Source organism: Dryas octopetala, chromosome 1 (assembly GCF_963921425.1).
Source record: "Dryas octopetala chromosome 1, drDryOcto1.1, whole genome shotgun sequence".
NCBI lineage: Eukaryota > Viridiplantae > Streptophyta > Magnoliopsida > Rosales > Rosaceae > Dryas > Dryas octopetala.
This window is the reverse complement of record NC_141366.1, coordinates 13,673,603-13,681,114: the sequence shown is the minus strand read 5'-3', so window position 1 is coordinate 13,681,114 and position 7,512 is coordinate 13,673,603.

Genomic DNA, 7,512 nt, shown 5'->3' with positions numbered 1-7,512 from the left:
TATTTATGTGATGGGTGGGTCGATTCATATATACTAGTATATATAATATATACTACTTTTCTAGTGGCTGAGTAAGCCGAAAATTAGAATATAAAAATGGACAACATAGAATATTTTATATGCATGAGATATATATAAATATAGCTAAAAATTTCATTAGCAATTTATTAATTTAATTCCATCATCACTGGTACAAAAATGAAAAATTATCCTTAATTTATCAATTAGCTCCTTCCCATATTGTGTTTCAATTCTTCTTTGCGCAAAGTTGTTCTGCTTCTGCGCACAAAGTAGGCAATTATTGGGCTCCCTTGCTTTTGTCAGTCCTCTGGTTTTCCAGGATTTGCTCAATCTAAGTACTATCCTCAAGTAATAATCGATAATTGTTTATTTATAATTTATCTACTTCTGCTTATATATATATATATATATTTCTGTTTCTTTTGTATGAAGAGCTCATTCAATAATCTTTGTGCATTAATGTAGAGAAATGGAAAACCTTGAAATCCATAATTAGAATCCATCCAAGGCTTCTCTATGGTATCTCATTATAAGAATGTGCAACCAATTTGATGTTTGACATGCTTAGTTAATTGTTAGAACGAATGTTGGCTTTCGATCGGAGCAAGTTAAGTTTCTATTCAACATCCATTCCAAAAGCTTAAGTTATTAGTGAAAGTACTCAATCCATATAGGGAAATTTAATTTGTGAAATAACACCTTTTAATACCAAACTTACTTTTTTTTATCATTAGCTCCAAAATTAATCTTTGTTTTTTTACTCTTTTGACATTTTTGAGACCAAAACACCCTTTATATATACTATGTCAACAAATTTTTTTAGAATTCCTCCTACAAATCTCTCTCTCTCTCTCTCTCTCTCTCCCCTTCTCCCTATCTCACTCCCCCACCAGATTTGAGTCGCCGATGGTCCCAGCCAAAGCTCTCTCTCTGCAACACAACACTCCCCACCTCCCTTTCTCAAACTTTCTCTCTTTGTGCAACACAACAGTCGTCGGAGCACAAATGTCGACGACCACCGGGCTCTAAATTAGAGACCAGCGACCTTGGACCTTGTAGCTTGCAAAAAATCTTCTTCTATGCTTTATGTGGACATCTACTCTTTGTATAAATAAATGAAAATATTGATTTGGAAAAGTGGGTTTGTTGTTAGACACTAAAAAAATATCTAAATATGAAATTCCGACATGGGTCTTTTGTTCCCGATTTGAAATTTGATCTGAGTTTGCTGTTCCAAATCTGAAATTTTGACCTGAGTTTATTGTTCTAGATCTAAAATTTTGATGGTCGACAAATAGTTAGCTAGCGACTGTTCCAATGACAAATAAGAAAAGATGAACATGATGAACTGGCTGCATGCAGCACCATCTAAAGCGGCTGTAATATCATCTAATGTGGCGACCATTTGTCAATTATTAGTCAACCATCGAAATTTCATATTTGGATTTGAGTTCCATTGATGCCGAGCTTTGAAAATAAATACGAATAAAAAATTCAGATCTCCAAACCTAACAATATGAAACTCTCAAAGCAAAAAAGTTATTTCATTGTGTTAATTTTTTTATATCAATACAACACAAAGAGATTGTAAAAGAAAAAAAAAATTAAGTTTCCCCTATCATTTATCAAACCCAGATCTCCAATTTTAACCTTTAATGTCAATCTCCATTTTATTTTCATCAATCTTTCTCATCAATTTTTTTAATTTACAATTAAAAAACTTGTCGTCAGTGGATCGGTGTGGCTAGTCTGCCAGTGTGTCCGTCAATGGTAGAGAGAGAATGAGAGAGATGGGGCGGGAAAGGGAGGCGGATGGTGGTGGAGTGGTGTTTCCCAATTTGGTATTTTCATACCAGATCTGATATGGTGTCCATGATATTCTAGAAAGAGGATGGGTTAGGGAGATAGAAGGGAGGAGAAAGGAGACGAGGGAAATTCTGAAATGGAGCAAAGATCTAAAGTGAAAGAGAATGATGTATATCAAGGGTGTTTTTGTCCGAAAACAAGCAAAAAAGTTAAAAAAAAAAAAAAAGGTAAGTTTGGTACTAAAAATAATTATTTCACAAAATTTCTCATTTATATATGCAGGTGTGATCGTAACATCATGTGACATGCTAAAATCCTAAAGTCTAAACAATATTTTTAAAAATTATACACGTTTTATTATTTGAGTAGATTGATAATACTACATCAGTATGTCACATTATGTTACTCTAATTTATTAGACACTCAACCTTTTTTAGAGAAGGATTTGTCCATCACAAGGATAGGAGAGGTGGCATCTCTCCCTCTCATCTTTGTCTCTGTCTCTCTCCCCCTCTCCCTCTCTCCTCTTTCTCTTTCTCTCATTTATGTCTCTATCTCTCTCTTGAGAGGGATGCCTCGTACGGTACATGCAAGTTTTATTCATCTTGTTATGTATTTGATGGTATAGTTAAGTAATTATTTATGGTTAAACTATTCACAACTTTATCAATGGCACCAAATCTGCTTCCTATATATGTAGCTTTTCGCAAATTAGCTAGTGCAAAGCGTTCACATGTAGTGATATAGACAACTAGTTTGAACACGGTAGCAAACTAACAAACAAAAAAAGTAAGAAAAACCACAGAAAGTTAAATATGATCCAATAGGGTTAACTTTTCTTGCATGCTAATCGATTAAATCAAAAAGTCAAAACCCATTAATCTGAACCATCAAAATTGCCCCTAATCAAAGTCGGCCACTCTCTTAGTCAACCTCTCAAATCATGCCAGTTGACTTGCTAAATGGTTAAATAACTTATTGACTTATGAGTTGGCAAAATGCATGGCCCATTGGATGCATGACCACTACAAGAATATGTATCACATCAAAGTAATTAATTAATTAGACAACATTCAATTAGCTTGTTAGTGAGTTAGTGTGTGTGTGTGTGTCTGACATAATATTTTAAAACATGATTAATTAAGTTCGATCCAATCAGTTAATCTAGTTAGGAGATGAAAGAAGACTAATAATAAGTTTGGTGAATGTCTTTGGCCCAAGTAGACCTACCCATTAATGTAAATGAATGCGCGTACACTCTAAGCTCTGTGGGTTGACCTAAAAAATATAAATATTATAATACGTATGCAAGAAAATTAGAGAGATTAAAGCAGCTTGGAATTGGATTGACAAAACATGGACCTAATACAAAGTTACAAAGGCAGTGTTGTGTCGTGCTGCACTGTTATTTTGTAAGAATAAAATTATTTAGACTATCTTAATTAATATATTATATAATATACGATCTCTTTAATAAAAATATAAATTCACTTTATAGATCAATCTCATCTATATTTAAAATAGGTATATTAAATACAAACACAGATGGGAAATAAGATTACTCTTCTGTTCATATGTCATGTTATTCAGATTGGTACTCTTCTGTTCATGTCATGTGCTTTGTATTTGCTTTATCTGTCAATTTCAGTGTGACCCAAAAAGGACCCCACATGGTCAGCTTGTACGTCATGGACTCTCTTACTCGTTCCTCTCTCTCTCTCTCTCTCTCTCTCTCTCTCTCTCTCTCTCTCTCTCTCATACGAGGGATGTCACTACTTTGTGTCTAAATCGATCTCCGAGTAAGCATCTTTCAGTTTGTCAGCTTGCACACCTCAAGCTTACAGCGATATGACATCATTTCTTGTTTTCACCAACGCTGCTAATCACTTTCTTGTTGAAGAAAATGGCTAAACTATAACCAACGAGTAAAATTTCGGTTTTGAGAAAATTTTCGATGGAAATTTCGACGGAAATTTTTGTAGAAATTTTGATTAAAATTTCGATTTCGATAAAATTAGACAAAAACGTCAAAAATTGCTATCAAAATATGAAAATTTTGAATGAAACTTTATCATATGTTTATTTAACATATTATCTACTACATTGATAAAAAACATTGAAGAAATCAAATAATATAGTAGATTTCATGTAATATGTGATGAATATAATGTGCGCCGGAGACAATACTGTTACAAAAATACTTCACTAATTAATAATTACATAATAAAATTACACGAATAAATCACTAATGTGGCAACGAAAAGTAGCAAGCTTGCTCAAAGGGACTTGGAAATGGTCTTCGATAGTTAAATTAAGCCGAATTGGGTTAAAATAGAACCAATCCGATAGCAGCAGCGGCGACAACTGTTTACTTAAACTTTCAATTTTACAAATTATCAAAATTGGAAAACCATTAAAAAAATGAAACTTCATGATAAGGGATAAATTTCTTTTTCATAATTTATGTTTATAATTAAACGAAATACAAAAATGACCAGATCAAACCCCAAATAAAATCTCAAACCTTTTTTTTTTTTTCTTTCCAATTGTCTAAAGACTCCAAAATCTCAATCTACCTTAAAAAAAAAATAATTCTTTCCTTTTTTCTCTTCTTTTTTTTTTTTCCTTTTTTTTTTCTTTTTTTTCTTTTTTCTCTTTTTTTTTTCTTTTCTCTTTTTTTTTTTTTTTCCTTTTCCTTTCTTTTCTCTTCTTTTCTTTCTCCCTTTTCCTCTTCTTCCCCGTGCCCTTCCTCTTCTTTTTTTTTCTTTTCTTTTTTTTTTTTTCCTTTTCCTTTCTTTTTTCTTTTTTTCCTTTTTCTCCCCTTTTCCTCTTCTTCCCCGTGCCCTTCCTCTTTTTTTTTCCTCTTCTTCCCCCACTGGTCTTCCCTTCCTTCAGTCCTTCCCCAGCCACCAGATCTGCGCCCTCCTCCCGCGCCGCCCACACCGCCTGCGCCGCCCGCACCGCCCGCGCCTGCTGCTTGCCTCATCCCTCCTTCCTCAGCCAGCCTCGCGCCGCTCGCTCACCTCGCACAAATCCACCGTCCGCGCCCATCGCTCGCCTCCTCCCTCCTTGCCCAGCTAGCCTCGCGCCTCCTTACTCGCCCAGAACCCGTGCCTCCCACCCCGTGACTCGAAAATTCCGCCGAAATTTCGAGGATTTTGGAAAATTTGGGCGAAATTTTTTGAAATTAATTTGGTATAGTGTTAAAATTTCCATACCCTTAAAAAACGAAATTTTCGGTGAAATTTCGCCGAAAATTTCGAAATTTTACTCCTTGACTATAACCATGTATTGATGCATATAATCCACCAACATATCATTAATTAATTAAGAAGTATTTATTAGTGTATAAAAATGAATTTCACACTAATGTCCACCTCTTTTTAATAAACCTCATATCTATGTTTCTTTATGAATAATTGTTGCTTATGAATTTTGAATTTAACATTATTTTAAACAAAAAAAAGAATTATGTGTCATTCACTAAATCAAATAATCATTGATTGACAATTTTATATTTGTTTGACTGCATAAATGACTAATTAGAGAAAATATAAGTATGTATGATGGGTAGACACATGAAGATGTGTGATCGGACTCATCTATAACTTTTCGCATAATATGATATTTTAAGTTTAAAAAATTAATAGCATATTTGCATAGTTTTTTTATCCTACATATAGTTGGTAATATTTATTCTAATTAAACGATTGAATTCTAAGTAGATTTGGCAACGGGTCGTGTTTTTTGCAAATTTGGTTTAAACACAACATGATTCGTTAAGTTAACGAGTGAACATGATACGACTCTGTAAATCAATGGGGGTGAAAAAAAATTCCAACACAAATACGACATAAAAAATAACGGGTAAATACGACACGACTCATTTTACTCATTAAAAAAAATATTTTTTTTTAACAAAAAATTTAAATTAAATATATTATATTTACATAAGTAAATACATTTTATTCTATAAATGTATAGTTTAAACATTATACATAAGAAAAATATAAAAAATGTGCAAATTAAATTATTAATATCATAAGAAAAAATTAAATTAAATATATTTATTTATTAACGGGTTTCGCGGGTTAATACGAATACGACACAAAAATTAATAGGTCACTCACGGGTCTACACGATTTCTACACGACATGATAAGCCTCAATCCGAACACTGAATTATTTGTGTCATGTTAACGCGTTAGATAAAATATTGCCAAGTTTAGTTATGAGTTATACATGGGGGGTAAGCTCTCAAGAATTTAAATCATCTCCTTGTCTTGACTGTCCTCGACTTCTAATCCAAAAATTTTCTTATTTTCTTAAAGATTGAGTGATAGAACTTCAAAATTCATTATAACTTTCGGATTGCTAACGGACCGCTAGGACAAAAATTAGCTGGGATATATAGTCATGACAATGAGAGGATCTAGATCCAATTAATCCTTAATTATTCACAAATAAACCACCAAATAAGTATTAAAATTTGATTGGACCATATTATAAGGTGGGCTCTACATGTGAACTTATAATATAAACCGTTCATTTTAATTAGGTTACCTATCAAGAATTATCCTTACAAAAATTAGTTAGACTCAACTTATATGACCATAGAAGTATAAAATTGTCATGAGCCATATTGATTATTTTTCATTTGATATGAATGAAGGCCTAAGATTTTAGGAGGGTAAGAGTAAGGGTCGGACACTAATTACCCTACGGATGGAAACATGGTTGAGCAGACTAAGTTACAATTGGGACACACATTTTGGTTATCAAATATTATATCAATTATTTTCAAGGCTCAACTAATCTGCGAGTATGATGAGTTGCGCACCAATTCAACAAATGTTCACAACTTTGGACTTACAACAAGCACAGTTGAAACTCCTTGGTTGGTTAAATGTATGATTTCATCATCATGGATTCATGATGATCCAATTTTTAAACCTAAGTCCACCATTTTAAGAGAGCTTGTACAAATTGGCTTCTTGTTTGATCCACCACACTTGTCAAGTACCCAACACACAAAATATATAAAAGGCTCACCATCATTACTATAGTACTAAATTGTACATCAACTTCTAATTCACCAGGTTGATGCAGTTTTTGTCTCAATTTCATCTATAGATAAGAGTTCTTTAATAACACAAACATCATTGTATGATATATATATATAAATAAATTTATCGATAATAAAAAATTAAATTCGTAAAAATTCAAATGAAAACAAAAAAGAGTGAGTTTAATTTGCAAAGGTAGAGAAATAATTAAAATTGAAAGGAGGGGATATTTGATGAAGAGGATGGGTGGGTGTTTGGTGTTGGGCCTGTTGGGTGTTTGGGTAGGCCGAATGATTAGGATAGGAGAAGAATATACAGATAGGTCACTGTCAGGGCTCTGACTCTTAGGGTGGCTGGAAAATTTGAAAGTGGGTCCCACGTGTCTTCGCACGCTTGCACGCCTCCTGGACCCCACTCGTTGACTCTTGTTTCAAAAAGTCATAATAATTTCTAATATTAAATCTCATCTAATCCCCTCGTCTTTCTCTCATTCCCCTGCCGCCTCTTCATCCCTCCAAGTCTCCAACCTTGTTAGTCAAAACTTAACATCATTCTTGTTTAATTTAGGGGTTTTTACTTTTTATGCATTACAAGTAAAATTTTAGAAAAATAATAAATCA